This window comes from Lemur catta, chromosome 6 (genome assembly GCF_020740605.2).
Source record: "Lemur catta isolate mLemCat1 chromosome 6, mLemCat1.pri, whole genome shotgun sequence".
Lineage (NCBI taxonomy): Eukaryota > Metazoa > Chordata > Mammalia > Primates > Lemuridae > Lemur > Lemur catta.
This window is the reverse complement of record NC_059133.1, coordinates 74,185,691-74,212,341: the sequence shown is the minus strand read 5'-3', so window position 1 is coordinate 74,212,341 and position 26,651 is coordinate 74,185,691. Positions and strand designations below refer to the sequence as shown.

General features: G+C 36.6%; 1 protein-coding gene across 5 annotated transcripts in view; it reads left to right on the top strand.

Moving 5' to 3' along the window:
- The window catches only part of FAR2 (fatty acyl-CoA reductase 2), a 144,465-nt gene that overhangs the window by 44,413 nt on the left and 73,401 nt on the right, over window positions 1-26,651 (top strand). Inside the window, exon 1 of one of the 5 annotated variants that reach the window (XM_045554105.1) lies at window positions 4,862-5,022. The exons of the other annotated variants lie outside the window; for them this stretch is intronic. The gene's annotated coding sequence lies outside the window, so the exon portion shown is untranslated. Of the gene's footprint in view, window positions 1-4,861; window positions 5,023-26,651 lie in introns of those variants that run through there. 5 annotated transcript variants of the gene reach the window in all.

The following is a 26,651-nucleotide window of genomic DNA, read 5'->3' as shown; positions in this document are numbered from 1 at the left end:
CAAAAGTTTACCTGACGCAAATACTCAGCTCACTGAGGCTAAGATTGATTGAGAAACTGGTGAGATTTCCTAAACATTGTCTTATCCTCAAACCGGTAGGAAGCCTCAGACCATGAGAGCCCCACCCCACAGCACTGTCAAGGCACACAACCTTCCCACGAAGCTCATCTGTTGCTGCCATGGATAAAATAATGGTTTGGTTTTGCTTCTCCACCTCTGGCCCCTTTCAGGCAATCAAAAATGGTTATTGACCCCTAACTAAGTGGAAGGTACAATGGGATTCAACTCTCAGGGTTGCCACCTCTAATTGGGGAATTAAGACACACAGACATTTAAGGAAGGGAAAGAATAGGCAAAGTGCTAAATAAGAATAAAAGAAGATAATATGAAATGACACAAGGCAATTCATGCTTATGTGCCAAAGGACTGAAAACCTGTAACTACGGTGGGTTTGGCAGAGGGAGATGTGCCTGGCACCCCAGAGCTGCCCAGACAGGCATCGTGGCTGAAGTTGGATTGACCTGGGCCTTCAATAGGCCAGTGGTTCTCAGCCTTCCCTGGACCTAAGAGTCAGCTGGGGAGGTTTTAAAAAATGCCAAGTGAGAGACCACGGGACAGGCATAAAAGAGGAGTAGGAATGCCTGAAGAAGAAAAAGAAGTTTAAAGGAACAAAGCTAGTTTGATTATGAGAAAAAGTTGGTGTCAGGGAGGAAAAGGTTGAAGGCAAAAAAGTCAGGTTTCATCTGATTTTTAAATAACCGTGAATACCAGGCCAAGGAAGTTTGGAAACATATTTGGCAATCTTTCTTCTGCTCAGGATAATAGGGTATATTTAGCCACAACACCCGACTTTTATAGCTGCAGAAATAATTCGAATTTCCTCTGTATCACATAATTCCTCACTTCTCATTTCCACCCCCTGCTTGGAAACCTAAGTTTGACAGAAAATAAGAGTAGACGTGTGCTAATACCTCACCAGTTCCTCATTCTCTCAGATGTAGCATCTTGGCTGATACTATGGGGATGTGATTCATAAAGTACAACTGCTGTGTGGAATTGCCCTGAACAATAGCCAGGAGGGGTCAATACTGGGGCAGCAAGTTCGTCTCTCCAACTAGGTCAAGCAGGCACCCTGGGCCCCCATCCCCTTTGCTAGGATGAAGGGACTGGCACCGGCACCTCCAGAATTAATGTTTCGCTGTGACTCCTGTCCGCTTGCTACTGTGGTTTGTTTTGGTGCCTCTCCTCTTTTTCCTGTTTTTGAAGGATAGGCCCAGGGAAAGTTCAGATCGTATCATGGCTAATACTAGGCTGAAATAGGTTGGGTAGGTGATGAGAGACAGGGATTAGATTTTTTTTTTTTTTTTTAAGAGGGCTGCCTAACTAGAAGGAAATGGTTTGGCTTGCAGCTGGCATTTCATAAGACTCTTTGAAGACAAAATTCTGTTAGGTCTTAAAAAAAAAATAAATTTTATACCACTGTACTAATTCAGGAACTTGAACATAGCACATTAACTGTAAGTCTCTGCTTATTCATATAATAATTGTATAAAATACTATTTTAAGTCAGCTTGTGTTTTAGCATTAAAAGAAGTATATTATCTCACAACTGACTGGAAATTCAGCATCTCCTAGTTGGGCAAGAGCTGTGAGCATGATTGCAGCCCCTCTGCAGAAAAAAACATGCATAGTACCGTGTATCTGCCAATAGCCAACCATGTGCCCATGACTAAGGAAGGTATTCTCTCTGTGCCTTAGTTTTTCTTTTTTGTAAAATGAAAAAATTGAAATAGATGAGTTATCAAACTTCCTGACCTTAGAATTATTTTACATTTTTTTTATGTGTTTGATTTGCTTTATTAGAAAAAATACTCAAGCAAGGTCTACAGTCATCGGTCAATTAAGAATGACTTACAAGAACATGAGGCAATAAAATAAAAATACAGGTACAAACTATATATCCAAAACCCTTATATTTGGTAATTTTATAACAAATCAAATTTTACAAAGAAGAAAGGAGATTGAAGATTACTTCAAAGATACAGAATTAAGCAGTTAATAAAGTACTTAAGCAAAAGAAAACAAAAGATAGTAAGAAAACACACTTCTTTTCTTCTTAAAAATAAATTACATTTGCTACAGATCACATGGATAATACAACCATTCCAGAATGTCTGGAATTAAATGGTTGTTTAACTTATTAAACAACCATTCCAGAATGTATTATAGTAGCAGTGCTTTTATTTGCAGTTCGTTTTTTTATAAGACTCATTTCAAGTATATAGCTGTTTACCCCATTGTTAATGAATAAAGCTTCTCATCATTTTTATTATTTTTTAATTTTTTAAGGCAAATGAGAAATGATTTATGCATCATGGAACCTTTCCCATTTTCAAACCAAAAGTTTAATTCTTTATGCTTGTCTAGTCTTTGTTTAAAAATTTTGGTGTAAAAACTGCTTTTTATAGCACTATTGTAAAGTGACAACTCCTCCATTAGGAGTATTTTCTGCAGTCTGACTGCATGTAACCACATACTTACAATATGACCCTCCAACAGTAAGGAAATAATTGATTTTACAATCACTATCAAAAATGAGTACCATCATTCTACTATGGGTATCGGCCCTCCCTCAAAGACTTCCTGAAAGGATGTTTAATGTGTTTTGTTCTTACAAGTATTAACAGTAGTATGTAATCCCTTAAGTCTACAAAAGATATTTATTGTTAAAGGTGTTTTATTAACAGTTCTTCTGGCAGCACTGAATTACAATATTCTTCAATATTACTTCTACCATAATATATACATTTAACTTCCATGCCTCTAGAAAAACACCTGTAATACATTTTCAAAATATAAAAATATATTACAAATCTGAAGCAATGTCCTATTATCTCTATGCAACATTTGTTTGACACAATACTAACAAGTTACACGTATTTCCATTTCTGTAAGTTTAAAAAAATCCATATGATTTCTTGCTTACCAAGCAAGAAAGTGATTTTAATTTCCACTTCAAAATCAACTGTGGTGTATAAAGGTTTTAGTTCAAAGACACTTTTAAAAGAATAGAATTTTTCTTAAATTAAAAAAAAAAAAACTCAAAAGGCAAATGCTTTCCTCAGGAAAAAAATTAGTCATGCTGGTTAAAAGAAAATAGGAAGATTATTCAAATAATTTGAAAGAGAGGTTTTTCAAAAGCCATTAACAGATTAGCTATGTAGGTAAATATTAACATACTGTACTCCATGAGAAAGCCCTAGTCCAGAAAAGGGAGCCACCGGGCAGACTGCAGCACTCTTTAACAGTAACTTTCAGCCCTAATTCAATAGATGAATTTTTAGTTGATTGCAAATGTCCTTCCCTGTTTGCTTAAATACAAATTGACCACTTTTCTTTCAACCTCTTCTGCTGCATTGTTCTGTATATGTTTGGATCCAAAAGCAAGACTGTATCTTTGGGTAGCTTTGATAAGTAAACTACTTTAGTTTTTAATTGGTGTCACTTTTCATTCACCAACACATCAGGCAGAATGTCTTCAGGCATCCAACAAAGCAAAAGTTTTATTTTTCTAGAATCTTCTTTTCTCTTTGCTATTACATTACTATGAAAAACTATTGAGGATCCTAAAGAGCTTGTATTTAGACAGTACCTGTTGCTATTTACCATATTAGAAGTCAAAACTGAAATAGTTATATAACACAAGAATACACCAGCACACATTCCATTAGCCATCATAGCTCGGTATGTGATGTATGCAAGAAATATCAAGCAGTTCAGTACGTTATTGCAGAGGTTGCCAAATTACGGTCTGCGTACCAAATCTTACCCTCAGCCTGTTCTTGTAAATAAAGTTTTATATTGGAACACTGCTGCACAGATTCATTTCTATATGTATACAGTTGCTTTCCCAGTATGGTGACAGACCTGAGTAGTTGCTACAAGACTATATGAGAAATTCAGAGACTATTTGAGAAATTCAGAATATAATCTTGGCAGAATTTAAATGATGAATTACTTGTGGGTATGGTTGAGGTTGATGATCAGTATCATTTCTGACTTTACAAATATCATTGCTTGAGAGATGGTTTTGGAGATTATTTGATTAGAAATAAAATCATCATAAAAATTCTTCAGTCCTGGAAAAATAAATAAATAAAATAAAGGCAAAAGAAATCCTCTTCCTGCACATCTTCCTCTCTACTGAAGTTTGAAGACCACTGGGACTCCTGGTGACCCCCACAAATGTCTCAGTTCCTACTCTCTACTGTCGCTCAGCATCACTGAATAGCCACAAGTTAGAGCAGTCTGCAGCCCGAACTATACTAAGACAGGAACTTTAGCCCTGCTGCTTGGTCCATTGAAGGAGAAGTCTCATATTGGAGGCCCAGAGGCAGAAACCGTTTCCTCTTCATTTTATGGTGTAATCTTTCCTGACAGGGCATGGTATATAGCTATGCAACTATCACAAATCTTGTTTAATCATCATTTACGTTTCTGCTATCAGTTCTTACTAAAAGATTTCCTGTGGTTGGTTTCACAAGCAGAAGTATAATTCTCTATTATTCAGGTATCAGGAAGTGTTTATTAAGAATACTGGTCTTGAGCTGAGTGCCAGAGACCAAAAAAAAAAAAGAGAGAGAGAGAGTGTGTTGGGCAATCTTGCACTGAAGACAAAATTGTAAAATATGAGCCAATTAGAGAGTGAATGAATAAAAAAAAGTGAGCCACACTTAGAACAGCTGCAGTACACATTCTGAAACGGAAATCATCATGTGCGCTGGAGTGTTTATCTGAAACATGGGATTGGACTAATGAGTAGGATTTAATTTCTTAGTAGTGGGAGGAAAATGAGCAAAGTCATGGGAGAATGTTCCAGTGGCAAAATGCAACCTTGATGTGACAAAATAGAAACTAATGTGAAGAAAGCAACCTGCTTTAGGTGGATTAGATGCACAGAATGCTCTGGAAGGGAGAGCAAGGCTAGCCAGAAGACAGACTCAGGCTGTTGCAGAAATGCAGGTAGGAGGTAATTCAGACCTGAATTAAGGTAAAAAAAAATAGTACAGAAAAAGGAATGGGAAACCCCAAGGGGAATTTCATTGGAAGAGTCCAAGGATCATATAATATTTCAAATTAAAAAGGAAGGTTGTATAGCTTAATGAATAACAAAATGTCCTCTGGTGTCAGTGTTTTCAGCAGTTATTGTCTTTAGCTATGCTTTTGACTTTACACGTGTATTCTTATGCTTAATCTTCTCTGGCTACGTTCTTCTTTCTTCCTATGGATGAGGTGGATCAGGTCAGTCATCAATGTATTTATTTTGGGATTGAACTAGCTTGAGCTCCAAGTCATCTAGACCTGAACCTGTTCAATTCAGAAAGCAATGTCTTCCTTTAGGAAAAGACCTTTTAGTGGTTTATAAAGGTGAGCTTGGGTCAGTATTGGGAGTGGTCAGTTCACCAACTCAGACTCTGGGAAGAAGTCATTGCTGCCCCCGAACTTCAAGTTCTGCTGGTAGAAAACTGAAAGTTGAGTTTGCTAGGCAGGCTGGGTAGAAATGAATAGTATGAGCCTGCCTGCTTGCCACTAGTTTAAAAAAATGCATTAGTTGTTTTATACTACAAAGGATACACACGCACACACACACACACACACACACACACACACTCACACACATATACACAGAATGCAAAACATAAAAGAACAGTGAACTCAAAAGCAGATGAGCTGATTTCAACCCCAACCCTGCCTCCCCAATACTCATTCACATACACTAATTTTATGATCTTGGCAAGCCATTTAATTTCTTGTTTCTTCTACTTTTCTTACTTCCTCTTATCAGCTCATAACCATTGTTACCCTTGGCTAGACAGTTTACAAATGTTTTCTGTGAGATAGATACCACAATCAAGGAAATAGAAACTCAAAGAGGTGTCCAAAGTCAGGAGCTCATAAGTGTCTGTCCCAAGACTGATTTCCATGCTGCAGTTCTTTGTGTCACCCCACACCAGTGCATGGGTCAGATAGAGCAATGCCAGAAGTGGCCATCTCTGCAGTTGGCAATAGTTTGGCCTTATTGTACGTAAAAATGTATTTATATAAATAAAAATGGTAGAAAGTCTGGGTGCATTAGCTACAGCAATAAGAATGGCTGACTCTTTCATAGCAACTTAGGCATTATAGTATTAGGTTATTAAATATGAAATGTCCGATTTCTAATCCAAAGTGTTGTTTATTATATCTCAAACAAGAAGCAGTACAATTAATCAAAGTATACACCTAAACTCTCGACATAGTTTTGCCATCTTAACTGTAGCTTGTTTATGCCAGCAGTGAAGAACCCTGGAAAGCAAGTGGTGGTAAAATCACGAAAGGCGTTTTTCACAACTTGTTGAGAATTGAATATTTTTCCTTGCAAGAAGTAGTCTGAAGCCTGGAAGAAATGCTAGTCAGTTGGTGCAAGATCTGGTGAATATGGTGGATGACAGTTTCCAAGTCCAGCTGCTGTAGTATGAGTGGCGTTGTTTGTATAACATGTGGTCTAGCATTGTCTTGCAAGAGGATTGGCCTGTCTCTTTTGACCAGTCTTGGCTGCTTAATCCTCATCATGTCATCCAGCTGGTTGCAGTAGACATCATCTGCCGTAATCAGTCAACCAGGTTTCATGAAGCTGTAGTGGATGATACCAGTGTTGGTCCACCAGACACCATTAGCTTTTTTTTGATGAATATTCAGTTTTGGACTGTGTTTTAGCACTTTATCTTTATCCAGCTGTTGTGCTGCATGCTTGCAATTGTCAAAAAGAATCCATTTTTCATTACATGTAATAATATGGTATAGAAATGGTTCACCTTTATGTTATGGCAGCAAAGAAAGCCAAGCTTCCAGACAATTTCTCTTCTGATGGTCGTTTAATTCATGCGGAACCCATCTATCCACCTTGCTGATTTGTTTCAAATGGTCCAATATTGTTGGAATAGTAACATCAAACCTTGATGCTAATTCATGCTTACATTGAAATGGATTCGCTTCCACTACAGCTTTCAGCTTATCATTATCCACCTTGTTCTCACGTCGCCCATCTGGCTCATTTTGGAGATTAAAATTACCAGAATGAAACTTCTCAAACCACCAACACCTGTGCATTCATTAGCCACATCCTTCCCAAACACTTGGTTGATATTTCGAGCTGTCTAAGCTGCATTTGTTTCATGACAGAACTCATTTTCAAAAATAACACGAATTTTTTATTTATCCGTGGTTTCACAAAAATTGCTATAAAAAATTTGAAAGATAATCACAAGCCCAAAATGTGCATTTGAAATACTGAGGATGTACCTTCATAATTAAAATAAAACAAGAAGTGTCAAAGTGAAATGTCAGAGATATTGACTGTCAAACTTAGTACTTAAGGAAATCAGACATTTCATACTTAAAACCTAAATAAATATTCATTTTGATAACAAGTTGGCAGAATACTAGGTTGGCCATTCCAAATTTAATTTTTTTGTCTCTTGTAAAAATGTATCATTCCTGTGGATAGGAAAAGTCATTTGCTAACTTTCATGCCTATATAGTTCATATATATATGTATATGTATATATGTTTATTTTTTTAGACATATATAGGTTTTCATGGAGCAGACTGGTCTTTGTGGGACTAACTTTTAGTCTGGGATCTGCTGAGTTGCATTGTTCTTCTTAAGAATATCTTGTGGATATTCTTAAATAACCCAGTCAAAAAGATAGATAAACTCCACCTAGCCTCTTTCTAAGACTTTTACAAAAGTGCTTTACATTTATGAAATGCAAACATATTGTTGTATTTGACCAATCACAACTTTGTCACCTAAGTCTATCATAGCAAGGTAAGTATATCTGCAAGTTTAGAAAACCATATTCAGAAAAGTTATGTACATGCCTCAAGAACAGAATCTAGGTTTTCTCCTATTGCAGGAGTTGTGTCATCATAAGCAAGCAGCCGACCCCTTTAAGTGACCTAGCTGTAATAATGAATTCCTAAAGAATCAACTCCCCTGTAAGTTCCCCAATCATAGCTGTAGAAAAATAGGTTGAAAAAGATGGTTCTGTGTGAGTGTTATGGGTGGAATAGTGTCCCGCCAAAATACATATGGCGAAGTCCTAACTCCAGTGCCTCAGAATGTGACCTTATTTGGAAATAACATTGTTGCACATATGATTAGTTAAGATGAGGTCATACTGAAGCAGAGTGGACCCCTAATCCAGTATGACTGGTATTCTTATAAAAAGGGAAAATGTGGACACAGAGACTCAGACACAGGAAGAAAACCATGTGAATAATTGAGTTTTGCTGTCACAAGCCAAGGAAATACCAGAAGCTAGGAGAGAGGCCTAGAATGGATCCTACCTTTGCAGCTACAGAGGGATCATGGCTATGCCAACACCTTGATTTCAGACTTCTGGCCTCCAGGATTGCTTGGTAATAAATATCTCTTTTTCCAAGCCACCCAGCGCAGTTCTTTGTTACAGCAGCCCTAGGAAACGAATACAGTGAGGAATGGAGCAAGGAGTACAACAAGGTAACATAAACTAGGCAGGAATAGAGTCAACTTAAGATCTTTCTGTGAATATCAATGTTGATTAAGGTCATCCAGATATTAAATCTTCTGATAGAATCAAACATTTTGAACTGATGAAGAAATTCAGTGTAATCCTAACATTGCTCTAACTTGCATCATAATAGACACTCATGTTGGGAAGGAATAATGTTACCCAACTCAGTCATCCATCAGATACTTGAGTATCTTCAGCAATGTACCAGCAGAGTGGGTTTTCAGCCTCTGCTTGGATACTTGTGCTAATTCCTGAGGACAACTCACTCTATCTTTAGGAGCTCTGATGATTAAGATATGATTTCTTATATTAAACTGAACTGTATCTTTCTATAGCTTTCACTCATTTATTGTAGTTCAATTTCTTCAAGCAAAAAAGAACAAATCTAACTCCCTTTTCTCATGTCAGTCCTTTTGATGTTTGCACAGCTACCACATCCTTCTTAAGTCATTTATTCTCTAAACTGGCCCTTGAATTCTTTCAACCACTACTCTTATGACACAGTTGTGAGTTTCTTAATCTCTATGATCAGCTTTATTATAATAAATGTGTTCCTAGGTGAGCACAGTGGTATGCACCTGTAGTCCCAGCTCCTTGGGAGGCTGAGGTGGGAGGATCTCTTGAGCCTAGGAGTTCAAGACCAGCCTGGGCAACATAGTGAGACCCCATCTCTAAAAATAATAATAATTAATAATAATAAATGTGTCCCAGTTTATCATATCTTGTTTCAAACAGAACATCCAAATCTTGGTTATGGTCATAACAGTACAGTTTGGAATATAATTAAATATACTATTATTTGAGATACTCTCCTTCAACAAATGCAACCTAGGATTATATTAGCTTTGGAGGATGTCATGGTATTCAGTAATATTGCTCTAAAACTAATTAAAATTCCTTAATCATTTTTCTCACTAGATAAGCTGCATGATGGTAAGCTTGGGCTAATTGTCAGATACCATAAGAGGCCTGGCATATGATAGGAGCTGACAAGTCACTGCATGAATGAGTGAATATGTACCTAATACTAATACTAAACCATTCATCCCTTTTGAATTTTCAGTGTGGTTGGTTTTTGGTTGGTTGGTTAGTTTTTTGATCCCAAAGAGAGAAACTTATATATCAAAAATCCTACCATTTGTCACATATCTTCCATACAGCAAAGATCTTTCTTGTTTTCACAAATTGCTTCTACCCCACACTCAAATATTGTTGAGGAAAATGGCTATTTTAAGATTTGGTATATTTTATTCTTCCACTAAGAAGGGCTCTACATTCCAGACAAGTGTTTAAATCCACTTTCTCCATCTGTAAAATGGCACTAAGATAATATGTAGTGTGTGTGTGAATTTAGTACATTGCATGTTGATGTACGTACACATATTTACAGATGACTACATCATCTGGATTTTGGTACTAATAAGAAAAGGCTATCTTTATCTCTTTGTTAGCAGTTGTAATAATAATGTGACTCATGAGATCAGTCTTCTGCCTATTGTATATAACAACCTAAAACTATAACTTTACATAGAGGAGGAAAGGGTGTGAGCTGCATTCTATTTCCATTTTCCTAATGAATTATTCAGTCTCCTAAAATAATTGAGTTAATCTCTTGTGCTAGATTTCTATATATAAAATGAAGAATTTTTTTTTCTCCTTGACTCACAGGGACAGTAGAGGGCTGATGGGGGTTATTTATAAAGCACTATTTGAATTAGAGGAAAACTGCTTTGACAGCATCTTGATGGAGACATGAATACTCTATATACCAAAAAAAAAAAATCCATGTTTCAGATTCTTTATAAATAAGTGGTTTTACACAAGAAATATTTTTAATAGCTTGAGTTCCCAATTTGATATGCTTTGGCTCTCTTATTAGTTGCTTTACTATCAAATTAATTTAATTATGGTCATTTTAATGAGAAAATGTTTCATGTTAGCTTTTTCTTTTTAAATGAAACATAAATAAGTCTTCAATTTTCCATTTAAATGTCAATCAAAAATTCTAAAACAAAACATAAAAACAGATGGTCCAGAAGGTTTTATTTTAGTGGCATACAGTCAAAGCAAATTAATCAACTGAGGGTACAGCCATATAAGGATAATGAGCACTGATTCAAGGGGTTCCCATTTCGTCTTTGTTAGAAGACCTACTAAACTTTTCTGGTAAAAGAATGATGCCAGCATGATTTTCCTTTTTTTAATCTCCTAATAGAAAATCCAAACTTTGTGTTGAGACATGACATACTCTATAAATCACTCAAAGGACAAAAGAAATGAAAAGTGAGCTGTATATTTACCATTTGATAGTCCCTTACTATAGCACATCGCTTAAATGGTTGTATATTTTGGCACAATATAGGACTCTGTGTCCCAAACCATTTCTCATGGTACTTGTGACCATATTTTATTTTCAGGGAAATCCAATTTGAAATATTCTGTTCCATTGCTTCCATAAGTATCCTCTTTTTTATTTTTATTTTATGAATCAGAATATAGGCAATATATATTTTTTCCCTTAATATATTGACTTTTTTCCATAATATTAATTATATTTCAGCCATTTTTAATAGCCTCAGTATTTTACTACCTCACTAAACTAACTTCTTTGATTTCCTACTGTCATGTATTTATTTTCCGGTTTTTCCCCATTAGAAGCAATGCAGTGATGAACAAGGACGAAATTTTATTAAGGAGAATAGAAAATTGTGGAGCAGGGGACCCACCTTCATGTGTCCCAGGAAATGGGGAAAGAATGAAAAGCCAGAGAGAGATTGAAGGGGGAGACTTAGAAGTAAAATACTGAAAAAGAAAGTGGGTATCATATCTAGTTAATCCTGCCAGTAGAGAAAAAACGAACCAAACCAAAAAAAAAAAAAAAAAAACAAACAAAAAACAAAGAAAGAAAGAAAGTGTGTACCAGGAAGAAAAGGACAATGTCAAAGATATACTTTTTTCCCAGAATTATCCTTTTATTTATTGGGAAGGTACCCCCGGCTCTAACAGAAACCTAAAGAACTTGTCAACCAGACTTTGCTTGATCTAAGCAGAAAATATATTTTACATGCAAATCTGTGGTTGACATATCTGGTTTGTATTCGTGATATTTTGGTTAACCACTTTTAAAAAATATAGTAGTTAGAAATTCCCAAAGTATGTTCAGAAATATTATATTTATTGAGAGTAAATACTACTCATCAAGCTACTACCAGTAAAAGGATAGGAAGCTAATCCTGAAATAATATAAGGCAAATTCTTTAAAATCTGGCTTCTACTCCTACTTCTGCCTTAAAATTAAAACAAATGTGCTTTCTTAGGAAAAAAATAGTGGCTAAGTCTAGCACTCATTTCCAGTTTCTATTCTTGCTGACCAGTGTATTCCATTTAACACTAATCAATAACTATCCTTGATGGTTCCACTTCCTGACTGTGATCTCTACCCTGGCCTTCTCTTTTATTTCCACCTGCTCTTCCTCTATCCTCTTTTTAATCTTCTATGCTTATGGTTACTCAGAAGGCTTTTATGCCCTTCTCTTATTTCTTCTTTTACCATCACTTGGTGAAGTTATCCATTTATGTTCTACTCCATGCATAGATGACCCCCAAATTTATGTACAGCCTTGACCTCTTTCTACATCCCCAGACCTGCATTGCCCCCATCTCCTACAGTCCTCTGCCTGCCTGGCCAATGCTGCAGCCTCAGGATACCCCAATAGTACTCATCCTTTTCCTTCATTAAACTGCATTACCAAGTTTTATCACCTAAGCTTCTTATTAATTACTTGTTTTATTATGGCTTTGGGCGGGGCAAACAGCATTACATGTAACCAAAATGTTTGTACCCCCATAATATCCTGAAAATAAATAAATAAATAATAACTTTAAAAAAGTAAAAAATAAAGAATTATATCCAATTGGTATAGTCCCATGGTTAGGAGACTAGCCTTCGAAGGAGCCAGACTTGTGTTTGCATTCTGCCCTGCTGTTAACAGCTAAATGCGCTTGGGTACATTTCTTAACATCATAGGCTTACATCAATCAAGAAAACACATGTGAAATATTTAGTTGAATAACTGGCACAAAACCAGGGCTAAAAAATTATTACCATTTTTCCTTTGTAGTGTCATTTTCATTCATCTTTTCCTCTTCATCCCATTAACATTGGCACAGATCAGGCTTTGTTGTCTTTTGCCTAAAAATTATACTATCATACTAATTTGTCTTCCCTACTTCAAACTCTTTTCCTATATATATTGCATATTCCATCAAACTTATCTCTAAAACAAATCTCTGCCTTGTAATTCTCCTATTCAGAAGCATTTGGTGTCTCATCACCCCCCTCAGAGTGACAAAGTTTAGACCCTTTGGCATATGTTTTGTTGTAGCAACGAACAAGCAGAAGACAAGTGGGATTCTAATAATAGCTGTCATTGGAATAAAATTGCTATGGGTAAAACCCACACAAATTCACTGCAGTATTCAGCTTCAGAAACCACAGAGCCTGTAGAACATTAATAGAAATATAAAGAGAAATGTGAGCATTGAACCATAAAGGCCTCTGCCAAAAATGACTATAATGAAATTTAGTGTATGTATAATCAGTCCCCAACTTATTTTTCCTGCACTGTCCCCTTCATTGCCTGCCACACAATTTGTCTTCCAGTCAAACTATCCCCATCCTTCATGTTTTGACTCCCTTGAAATAAAACTTCCTTCAAACGAATTTATCCAGCTCCACTCAAATAGCCCCAAAGTGACAAACTCTGTGGCAGTTAATAGCAGAAGTCTGATTAGAACCAATAATTTGTATAAGAGCTTTGGACTAATAGATATAGTCTGAAGTTCTACTCAAGAATTACCCCAAATCCATGATCCAAAACTCCTCTTATATTAACTTCCCAAATGCTACCACATTTGAGAATATTTGTATATCTGAGCATATTTCATCATCCAACACATAGATTTCCATCTTAATTTGTCAACCCTTTTTTTTTTTAAAAAAAAAAAACCTATTTGTTTTTATTTATTTACTCATTTAATTAGTTTCTCCTAGAGACAGGGTCTCACTGTGTTGCCCAGGCTGGTCTCAAACTCCTGGCCTCAGCCAATCCTCCCACCTTGGCCTCCAAAAGTGCTGGGATTACAGGAGTGAGCCACTGTGCCCATCCTATCAACTTGTCTTTCAAGAAGCTATCAGCCTGGACACATTATTACAATAGTACTGATTGAATAGTGATCTGATTTGCTTAATGATTCAATGCATGGTATTTGAGAATACCACTTGTTGGTTAAATGTTAATGCGATATTTTTTCTGACTAGACTTCAGGCTTATAAACTAGGCCTAAATAGGACTATATTACACATTTTATAAGAACGTAAACTTAGGTGCTATGACTGAAGATGACACGGCAGAGCATGGAGTTAGATTAGTGAGGGGTCAGAGAAAGTCTTTCACAAGCAGCTGCAATTTTGAGCTGAGATCTGAATGTAATAAAAACAAGTAATGCTAAGATTTAGTGCAAGAACATTACGTTCAGAGAGGAGCAAATACAAAATCCCTGAGCTTGGCATGTTCAAGGATCAGAACAATCATCAGAGGCCCTGAAATGTAGTCATGTGAGAGAAATGGACATGAGCTGCGAGCCAGCTCATCTGGGGTCTTGGAATATAATGAGGAGTTTGAGTTTTGATTAACAAAAATGGGTAAGTCTTTTCCAATTTAAATATAAAAAACATAGTACATAAAGCTTTGTTAAATTTAAAAAATAACAAACTTCATACTTTTGTAGTGTGTCCAACAAAGAGGTAGGAACAAAGAAAGAGAAAGAAAAATAAAAGAAATTGTTGTAAGAAGATTGGCAAATGAGCTTAAGATGTATATTGATGTTATGTTTGGTCTGCTGTTTTTTTGTAAGCTCCCATAGATACAGGCCTCTTTCCATTTGTACATTATTTTTGACATGGTAACTGATCAAATAATTAAGAAATATTATCTGCCAAAAAAAGAAAAATCTCAGCTTTCTTAGAAACAGTTATTTAGAGGTTAGGAAAAATAACATAAGCTATTAGACTGAGTGTGGTGGCTCACACCTGTAATCCCAGCACTTTGGGAGACTGAGGTGAGAGGATCACTCGAGCCCAGGAGTTTGAGACCAGCCTGGACAATATAGTGAAACCCCATCTCTACAAAAATTTTTTTAAAAATTAGCCTAGAGTGGTGGCACATGCCTGTAGTCCTAGCTACTCAGGAGACTGAGGCAGGAGGATGGCTTGAGCCCAGGAGTTTGAGGCTGCAGTGAACTATGATTATGCCACTGCACTCCAGCCTGGGCAATAGAGTGAGACCCTGTTTTTAAAAAAAAATCAGTTACTAATGTGCACTTTTAGGTAAACTCAATGTCTTAATTTTGAGGATGTCAGTAGTAGCTCCATAAAATCTTTGAGGTAATTATCATTAAATCTTTTGGAATCCAAACTGCAAATTTTATTTTAATTCCACTGTCACCAAGTCCTAGCACAGTCACACTGTGCTTACAGTTTAATATATCAACATACAAACCGAGAAAAGTCATTGCATGGAATGAATATGTGATAGGTACAAATTATTTTTAAAAAAAGAGTATAGTGATGATTTCCCTTACTCTTGATGAGTTTGGGCTCCAAGGAGAATTTAAATATATAACCATGGCCCTGTTCCTCTGTCTCCTCCCCCTGAGGTTCAACCTCTGCATCTTCATAGTCAAGACAAATCTACCTCAGCACTCTGGGCTAAGTTGTGGCACCCAAATGGCACCATAGACTCCTGTAAATTTCATCCCTAACTGTATTCTTTGCCCTTCTGAATAAGTAAGGTATTACCCAGATCTTCAGCTAGTCTCTGAAACCTGACAGGACTGTGACAATTTCCACAGTGTTAAGAATTACCTTAAATTAATTAGTCTAGAAACATTTCTCTCCTGACACTATCTACCTGCAGGCTACTCCACAGTAATTTTCTTCAGGGAAGTCTTTTTAAAAAGCCCTGTCCTTCAGCAGTCTGGTTTAGAGTGTTCCACTCAATGACTGCTATATCTTATTTGGTGTCTTCAAGGATCCTGTTCAATATTGTTATGTTTTTATGTTATCGAGAACTTCCTCCCCTTTAGTTGTTGCTCCATAGGGCTCTGGTCACACACAATTTACCAAGTTGATGGAGGTCTTAGGTTCTTTGATTCTGGGAACTGCGTATTGCTCTCATGTGGACAGCAGATGCAGCAATGAGATCAGAATCCATGATATTTTAAGCTTGATTCAGAGAGAGAAACTTTTACAAATATTTTCCATATAAGCTCCCATTATAGAACTTTTTCAAATCTCCCATCCCCATTACCTGTATTTTACACCATGACACCATAACAACCTGCAGCTAATAAGAAACCAGCAGTAAAGGAGGCTGACAATGTTAGCCTTTTCAGAGGTTTTATGTTTTTTCTGACATTCCCCAGAACATATAGCATTTCAAGTTAATTCCAAGCATTTCAATATTTTAAACTCCCCCAAATATACCAAAGTGTAAGTCTAACATTTTGCTTCAGTAAACCTAAATTACTTAAGCTTTTCATATCATAGAGTGGAAACTATATTTTATCTGAGGGGCACCAAAGCACGTTGGTATACAGTGATAGATGGACTCTCAGATGTTCACAAAACCTTGGCAGGAAAAGCAAAGGAAACAAACAACAATACAACACCAGGGCTATTCTTTCATGAAACAAGACTCTCTAATCACTGTTTGGCATTTATAGATTAAAAGAAAAAGACACATTTTAAAAATATTTTTGCTCTTTCACATAGCTGACCCTTACTTAGCAGGCACCTGATGAGAGAGCATAGGAGATCGGAACAGTCTGGCTAGAATGTAAGAAAAATGGATACATTATCATATACTCTTAAAAACTTCAGAAAATGACAGATAAAAATGGCCTAAAGAAATTAAAACCCAGAGAGGGACAAGCCCTTTCCAGATGGGTAAACATTAGAGGCCACTGTCCTGGAAGCTTCTGCCCGGTCTAGGCATGGGAGGATGGAGAATGTGTCTTGGCTTAGGCAGAGACTTTTCTGAAGAAAAGAGAAACATGTAAAATGTTAAACAGCCACCTTAGCTGCTATGACAGATTGAAACAGTAAGAATTGAACCCCAAACACAGAGCCGATTCTTCCAAGCTGCCAGTTGCCCCTCATGGGAATTTCTCGGAGTTTGCAGAGGAAGCAGTCCAGCAGGCTGGAGATGGAGGTAGAATGGCAGAGAGAGATTCCTGTTAACTCATGGTGCTTAAAACCCAGAGTCGTGCTAGGTGAAGAAGTCCAGAATACAGGACATATCTCATCCTAAAGATATTCAAAACCAGATGTGAGCTGGAACTTACTAAAATTTCAGTTCAGCCTCAACCCAACTCAATTCCTCACTGGACTGAAGTGATTAACCTCTCCCAAGCTGTCTGACAGAGGAAAGAGTATGCCCTCACTGGGGAAAACTATATTCACTCCTGTCTTTATGTTTCTTTTAAATACAATGTTTCAGCATAAAATAAAAAATAACGAGCCAGGAAAATGTAACCCACAGAAGGGGAAAAAAACTGGCCAATACAAACAGCTCCTAGAAGACTCAAGTGTAGGAATTTGCAGGCAAGCTTTTAAAAATACGTATTACAAATAAATTAATGGAAAAAGAAAAATAAAATGGATTAAGATATGTGGAATTTCAAAAGAAAAATGCAATCTCAAAGAAGGAGGAGGAGGAAGAGGAAAGGAAGGAGAAGAGGAGGAAGAAATAAAGAAAATGGGTACTATAGATGTGAATGATAAATATCTAAACTTAAGATGAGCTTCGTAGCATACTATTCACAGAAAAAAAAAGAATCTGTGAACACAAAGACATATTAATAGAAATTATCCAAACTGAAGCAAGAAGAAAAGAAAGGAATGAAAGATTAAACTGGACAAGGAATGAAAAAGCCAATGGGACAATATCAAACAGTCTAACATATATGTTATTGAAGTCCCAGAAAGGAAAAAAATAGGGGTGAAGAAATATCTGAAGAGACATCACCAAGAATTTTATGAAGTTGATTTTAAAAATGACAGCTCACAGGTTAAAAAATCTTAGGTAATCCCAAACAGGATGAATTCGCAAAAAAAATAAATAATTAAATAAAATGACACTTAGAAAATTACTGTAAAACAAAAGAGAGAGAGAAATTTTAAAAGCAGCTAGAAAGGGAATAATGGCTAACTTCTCTGAAACCATGAAAGTCCAGAAGATAATGGAGTGGTACCTTTAAAATGCTGAAAATAAAAACCTGCCACCTTAGAATTCTATGTCCAAGGTAGGCATATTATTACCTACCTAACAGGATTTATTTGAAGATCAAAAACACTTAGATCATTACCTGGCCCACAGTAAACACTAAAATAGTGTTTGTAACATAAAATAAAAATTACATTGCAGTTGGAATTGTAAATTGCTACAATTTCTCTTGGAAAAAAAATGCCTGAAGCAAATGAGACATTAAAGAGCCTAACATGGGTGGTATTTATTTTCTTCTTCATACTTTTCTACAAGCAGGGACTATCAATATTATTAAAACAGGACAACTCTGATAGAGGGTATGTCCCATGAGACCAGGGACTTTGTTTAGTTCACTGCTGTACCTCAACACCTAGAGTGGTAATCTGTAAATGAGCTCACACTATGGATATGAGAAAATCTTTTTCTGATAATAATTTATAATATATGTGTTGTAACTCTAAGTAGACAAGAGAAAGAAGAGGAACAATTAAAATTTAGACCAATTTAAATTATTAAAAACTAAAATTGGGTTGTCTGCATAAATATAAGTAATTTTGCAAATGCTTATATTTGTGGTGCAATTATCAGCTTTTTCATTTTCAGAACACCTCAAGGAGGAAAGTGATGGCATCATTGGTTCTTCTTTATCCAAAAAGCTTTGATGTTTCTTATAATCCAGGTACAGAAAACTTTTCCTTTTAGAGGCTGAAAACCTGAATGGCAAAGAGAGACATTCAAGCCAGATTTAGAAGCCTAGACGTCTGAAGTGTTTAGGAGCAAACCTTTTATTATGGTATTTACTGCTCTTACAAATCAGAGAATTTTGAAGCTAGAGGGGTAACTTAGAGATCGTCATCCCTGCACGTTACAAATGATCAAATTGAGCCCCAGAGGTCACAGTGCTAATTAGAAATAGAGCTGAGACTAGAACCAGGGCTTTCTTTGACATTCAAGGTTAGTTTTCCATGGACTCTGGCTCTGTCAATTTTTCTTTAAGGGCCTCTTTCACCTCCTGCATGCAGACCCTTTCTCTATTAAATTTTCCCTGTGAATGAATGTCAGATGTAGATTTAGAGCAGTATCAAAACTCTTTCTGGAAGTAAGTGGAAGGCTGAGAGTGGTTTTCTCCCATAAATCAGAAGCTATAGGAATCCTATATGTGAATGTCTTTGAGGACATCAGAAAGATTTTACTTTGCGGTGGTAATCCTAAAGGGAGGTGGAGTTTGTTGTCATAAATGATTTAATATGTTTCCCTATTAATAGAAGAATTTGACATTAGTATAGATATATCTACAACTTGAGCTTAAAACCAAGGCCTTTTTACTATTTGTAAATACGTTTTTCAGGCAAAAATAGTGATTGCCTGTTTAAAAAGTAGCTGACAAAAAATCATTTATGATGACTAGTGTAAGTGCACAATTTTTTCTCCATTCATCCACATTTTCCCTCACTAACCTCTTCCGCATCTCCTAATTAGGGTTTCTAGAATCTGACTGATGTATTCTGAAAACTAAAGGGTTGTTCTCAATAGGAAAAATGCAAATATCATAACTACTTATTAATTCCTTCTTCTCTTCTAGTATACATATTCAAGCTGAGCCAAATCGTAACTTCTCTAAATACCCCATCTAATTGATTTCATTTTTTTCTTTCCAATTTGTCAAATTATTTTAGACACTTTATTTCCTGCTAAATGGTCTACCTCATAGCCAGTTTTCTCCCCCATTTAATCTTACAGCCAGGCATGATGTTATAAGCCTAAGAGGGAAATATCATTATTATTACCACCAATTTTAGAAAATGAGTTTACATTAGGAGGAACATGAGTTGGCCCTAAACCTTTTATTTTTAATGGGAAATACATTTGCAGATGATGCCCAGGGAAGTACTTCTCATTTTCCAAGCTTGCTTTTATAATTTGCCACTCTTCACGATCATCACCCTCCTATCGTGAGAAAGTCTGTCTCCGAGCATCATAAACTGTTCCAATCTGTTTGAACTTTCCCCTATTGCCCTATGTAGAGACTTAATAATATTTCAATTATAGTGATATTTCGTTGTGTTGATTATGAAAGAGAACTTGTTCTGACACCTTTAAGTGGCAAGGAAGGTTTTATGTAAGACTATTGTAATAGGGGTCAAGACTGTTGCAACAGGGGAGAGGGACTGGACTCAACTTTGAGTATGAATAAGGACAAGTAGGGATTTAGAGGCAGTGGGTAGGGTGAGGGGTAAGATGAAAAATTTCCAAGAGAAACTTACTTAAGGTATCAAGTAAGTGGGGAGGGAGAGGAACTTGATTAGATATCCAGGGTGAGGAGGATTCTCAAGAAACTGATTAGCAGGGCTCTTTGCTAAAACTGGGCTCAGGAGGTCAGTGTCAAGGTCTAGTGCAGAAGAGGGCTCAGAGGAGCCTAAGTAAAGTTTGGTCAAGGTGGGAATCTTTGTCACCTTAATCTCTCTAAATTTGAGTTTATCCATTAATAACATCTGATTTAGAATGCTAGAGGTACAGTACTTGTTCGTTTCTAGCCCTGGGAGAAAAGCTCTATCATTATTCATAACGTTATTATAGATAACTGACATCAGCTGTCTTCCTCAGAACAACATCTTTTAGCAGAATTGCATGCATACTGACAATTTGTTTCAAATGAAATCTGTAAATCTGATTAACCTCAGAGGATGATGAAAATATTTGTAATATTTATACTGTGCTTACTAGTTGTCAGGCACTATCCTAGATCATTTGCATAAATTAATCCCTTGAATCCCCCCAGCAGTATACTCAGGGAAGTCTTATAATTATCTCCACCCCAGGATTACAGACAGAGAAACTAAAGCACTTAGCAGTTACAAAGTTTGTCCAAAGTTACTCAATTAATTAACTCGGCATGGTGCCACAAGCCTACAGTTCCAGCTACTCGGGAAGCTGAGGCAGGAGGATCGCTTGAGCCCAGGAATTTGACGTTGCAGTGAGCTATGACACCATGGCCCTCTAGCCCAGGCAACAGAATGAGATCTTGTCTCAAAAAGAAAAAAAAAATTGTAAGATATGTCAGGTTGTGATTGAAACACAGCAACATAACTTCTGAGATAGATAGTGCCGTTACCCACTGTGCATTCCTGCGTCTATAAAATCTCTTCTCCCTTTCCCCGAGCAAACGTACAAAACTGGGAGGTAGGTGAAGGGATGTGGAATGACATATATGTGTGGAAGTCTATATATTTGGACACATTCTTCACATTCAGAACTCCTTATCTCCAAAACACAGTGCAGTGCTTAATACATGGCAGGTCATGGGTAATTTTTGTTGTTGGCTAAATGACTGATAGAATGAATTAACAAGATAACTTGCTCAGTTCCTAATCACTAAAGAGATAACCAAGTTATGTTTCTCAACCTCTGATCCACTGAGGGATGCAATGGCAACATTTTAGGAACAGAAGGCATTACTTGTGTTTCACAACACAAAGATGATTGCAGTTATCCATGGGAAGCCCAGCCCACAGAGCCTTTCAGTTCAGCTTGGGATGAGCCAGACCTCAGGGACAGGGATATAACAGTGCAAGGAACCTTTCTTGCACAGGTTCTAGCGCTCTCTTAATGAAAAGCTGCTGGTCTTGGGATACCGTGACAGACTATCTCACTGCTCTTTAGAAATAATTTAAATTCTTCTGCCATATTTTCTGCTCAGCTCTTATTCATACCTTCTGGTCCTAGAGAAACCTGAAGCCAGAGAAATAAGCAAAAAGGTAAGAAAAAAAAACAAGCAATGAATGCAGTCTCAGATGTTGCTAATGCTATTCATAGGAGTGACAAGCTGAATGAGTCTTGGGGTGAGAGACTGGTCTTTTTACCTCATTTACACTTTTCCTTGGTCTCCACAGTAGCTCAGCAGAACTCATTTATCCTAAGAAATCAATGACTAATTTTCTGTGAAGTAGAATCAAGAAATCTGCAGTGTTCTACATTGGTTCAAATAAGTACTTGGTTCACCTTGTGCTGTGAAGTCCACACCAAATAATTGTTGCAAGTTATTTAAGCATTTGAATGAAAACAAAAAATTGAAAAAGTTCACTGTGCAAGAACTTTGAACTTTGGGTAAGCGGGTGGCGTTGAGTGGAGGAAGATAGTTGTTTCCAGTCTCTGAAATTCAGTTCTGCCGTGAGAATGTGTACGACCAACTGTCACTTTGGCACATCTGGTGCAAATTTATAGTCTAAGGGTTTTCAGATGGGAGTAAAGCATAGATTAAAGTAGAACGGAACTTGAGAGCTCCAGGGAAGAATACGATATTTCAAATGCATTTGATCATTTTATTGAATTTAACTAGAAAAATCAATTAAAACACAAAACTTAGTTTTCATACTTACAGCAGAGATTATACATTCCAGCTTGTGCCTGACAACAGATTTTTGGTTTTGGGGTTTGTTTTTCATTAATTAATCAAACTCCAAAGTACTCAGAAGGCTGATGGTCCTATTGGGTATGAGGGAGTTGGAACAGGGCCTCATTCCATAAACATCTCACCTGGTTTTTTTCTTCATCTGGCTTCTCCATGGACCATGTTCAAATCCAGTACATACCAAAGTACTGATGTATTAGATTTAAGCTGTGTGTTTAAAAGATAGTAACAGTGTATTTAAATTGCAAAGTGGATCACGGTGACCGTATGAAAGATATATGCTTATGTAGAACTATTGAAGAGTTACCAAATGAATATTAATTGCCTTATGTCCTTCTTAGAAGCAAAAGGATATAACAATAACATGAATTAACAAGTAGTTAACTTTGTAAATATAGAACTTTTGGGCCACTTGCTTAACCTCTTTGAGCCTCAGTTTCCTTATTAGTAATAATAATGCCTGCCTTGTAGGATTGTTATGAGGACCAAATGGGACAATACATGTGAAGCCCTTACCAGAAGGCCTGGCACAAAAAATGTTTGTTATTGTTGTTACTATTTCTACAGTATTATTGTTGATCGAAGCTTACAGTTGCAGGACAGCACCAATTACATAATGCTCTAAAAAATTGACATAATTTGTTCTCCAGTGGGAAAATTGGATGACAGGGCTCTGGAGTGAATTCCATCTGTGATACTATTTCTAGTAGGGGTGAGTCTCAAGGAAGGATTGGAACTCATGTAGATCCCTGGCCTTTCTGGCTACCCAGTACGACAGTGGGACAAAGGCTAATGTGGAAATTTCCAAAATAAACAAGTGGCACAGATTAATGAGCGCAATAGTGAATTCCATCTATAATACTATTTCTAGTAGGGGTGAGTCTCAAGGAAGGATTGAAACTCATATAGATCCCTGGCCTTTCTGACTACCCAGTACGACAGTGGGACAAATGCTGATGTGGAAATTCCAAAATAAACAAGTGGCACAGATTGGCCGGGCACGGTGGCTCACGCCTGTAATCCTAGCACTCTGGGAGGCCGAGGCAGGCGGATCGCTGGAGCTCAGGAGTTCGAGACCAGCCTGAGCAAGAGCGAGACCCCGTCTCTACTAAAAATAGAAATAAATTATCTGACCAACTAAAAATATATATAGAAAAAATTAGCTGGGCATGGTGGCGCATGCTTGTAGTCCCAGCTACTCGGGAGGCTGAGGCAGTGGGATCACTTAAGCCCAGGAGTTTGAGGTTGCTGTGAGCAAGGCTGATGCCACGGCACTCACTCTAGCCAGGGCAACAAAGTGACACTCTGTCTCAAAAAAAAAAAAAAAAACCAAGAGGCACAGATTAATGAGCGCAATCATATCCTCCCTCGACTGGACCTGCCACAGCTTTGCTCAACAGTTATCACGTTAGTGTACTTTTAGGCACCTCAAGGCCTCACCTTATTTCTATTCCAAAAGTGATTGCAGTTTCCCTATTTCCAAACGAAATGACAACATGTGGAAGTCACCGTACATGTTCTTCAGGCTAGAGAAACTTAGCCAGAATCATCTTACTAGTTTCATATAGAAGGAGATGGGAGACTATATGGCTCTGGAGACAGAGATCCTGTGTTGAAATTCCTGCTCTTAAGCTTTCTCGGCTAAGCATTCTCATTTGTCACCTCATGGCATCATTGTAAGGGTTATATAAGAAGGTAATTGCATGGTGTACGGGACGTTGTCTGTAACATAGTGAGTACTCAATAAATGTTAGTGATCCTTATGGTTTCTTTTGTTGGATGATATTTGCACTAAGTTAGATATCATCCTGGTTTTATTATATAGTTTCCTCCATGAGTTAATTTGACTTGGAGTAAAAGAATTGGGGGAAAGGGGCAGTAGAAATCTTGTTCCCAAAACCTGTAGTGAAGCCTGAGTACTTGCTTTATTTATTAATTTAGCAACATAGAATCTGAGAATTGTCTTCAGATTTAAACTGATGTACTTTCCATTTCTGATAGTGAAAGTTGTAAAAGTACTGGGATGAGATCTTTGTTACTAAAATATACCACTAAGGAGTTAATTAGCAAAACTTCATATTACGGTTTGCCCTGGGAAGGAAAAAGGGGTTAAGCTACAGGAGTCTCTTTCAAGCTATGTCATAAACACAAACCTATTTATGATAGTGAGTTACTTCCAAAATGAAATTCTAATCCATCTGAAATAATTTTCATTTAGTATTGTGGAGTGGTCATATATTTTTGTAACTTTCTACTCATCTTATCAGAGAGTTTGGGTATATATCTAGTCTTCGTACTGTTTTCATTGCACCTTGAAATCACTTTAGTTCTAGTCCCATCCTGGTTTGGAGCCTGTATGTAGCATCTCTAAATTCCTCTAAGCAAGTTTTTTGTGGAATGGTGTAGAACACCACTGAATTCTTTTAGACCAAAAGTTAAAAGTCATTTGGGAAGATGGTGGAGACCACCTGGTGGAGCATCATGTAAAACACAGTGAGATGATATGTTTGAAAGAACATGGAACATAATACTTTTTGAAGACTTATTTTACTTAGATGTTTCAGAAGATTAGAAAATATAATTTAAAGCAAACGTCAGTTTCCCCTCTTATAAGAGACTTCTTTTTTCTATCTTTGTGAGGAATGAGGATTTCTGAAGAGTGTGGAGGTGCCCAGATTTCTGCCAGGCACCCTATGTCCTATAATTTGTTGTATTTCTGATTCTGATGTTTGTCACTAGATTTGGCTCCTTTGTTGCTGAGAGCTATGAAACATTTCATTTATAAGGCATTTTGAGTGGTAATTTTAATACAAGTTATTAGAAAATTTTGAGAAGGGAATTAATTAAAATTAGAGGAAATAGAAACATTGTAATGAATATATCTGAAACACAATATTGCCAATATAAAAATGATAATGGTTCATCCACTATGCCTGACACAATGGTTACTCATTATCTATTCAACTCCTGACAATTAACATGCATTCACTCTTTTCATCTTTTTTAGGGTCAATAAACAATGAAAGGGTAATTTTAGTTGTAAGAAGTAGGTCCCTTTTCTTTCTTCTCCGTTGACCAGATGTCACTTTGCCTTTTATACAGGACTATAACAACTGATTGTCTCTGGACAGTTTTATCTGGACAGATTGCCCTATTAATCAATCAATTTTCAAGAACACCATGAAATAAGAGATAAGGAAATGTCTGAAAAAGCAGCATTTTCTTGACTACAGGAAAAATTTTCTAAGATTTTTGATGTTGCATTTAGTTTCCCAGGACAATTAAAATCTGCCCTGTTCTACACTTAATATTGGAACAAAATAATAGCCAAAACCTATGTACATTTCATTAGTATACTTTAGTACGGTCAAAAAAAATTGGCTTCCATTTTTTTCTTTTTTTAAAAAGTAGGTTTTTCAAACTTCATTACCTTTACTAACCTAATTTACCTTCTCCTCAACAAAATATTCTAATAGTCCTACATTTCAACCTTTTATATTGGTTGTTTTTTTTCTAAATCAAATAAAAAATAGTCAGGATTTTTCATTTTGAAATAACTTGGATAATACCACTGTTCTTTCTCATGGGAAATGGCACTCCCTCTCTTAGAATTACAATTACTTTAAAGATTTAAATTTTAGACAAACTATTATTTTTAAATACTGTACTATCAAAAAAAAACTTCATTTGGGAAACTTGCTATAAAATTGATTATTTTTGTAATGATTCATTCAAATTTGTTTCCATCATATTCTGGCAGATCTTAATCTCCTCTGAAGTGCGGATGTCCCTGATTGGCATGCTGCATATTAGGATGAAACTCATGAAAGATTGTCTTTGTCTTGGGCAGAAGAAACACACGGAGACTGTTAAGGGTTTTTTCCTTCATGTGCAGAAACTCAGCAATGTTCTTTCTGTAGTGACTCAATTTTGACATTCTTTGCAGTTAGGTCAACAATGGTTGTTTTTTAAAAGCATTTTCACCCATGAAAGAGTATATTCTAAAGCCCATCTTCCCCACTGAGCGTAGCAAGCTGAGCTCCAGTCTGCAGTTCACCTGTTGTATGATAATTGACATATTTTGGGGTTACAGTCTGTTTTTAATTCTTCTAAGGATGGAGAAACAAAATAAGATATGAGGCTCCTGAAAGATATCTGTATTTTTTAATCCATATGAAAAACGGAGGTGTGAGGCTTAGAAATCTGATTTTTAAACAAGCTCCCCGGGTGATCCAGATGGGAATGGTTATTCTAGCAACCGCACTTTAAATTCATGATCTACCTGCTGACAACTTCATCTCTCAATTTAAAAAAATA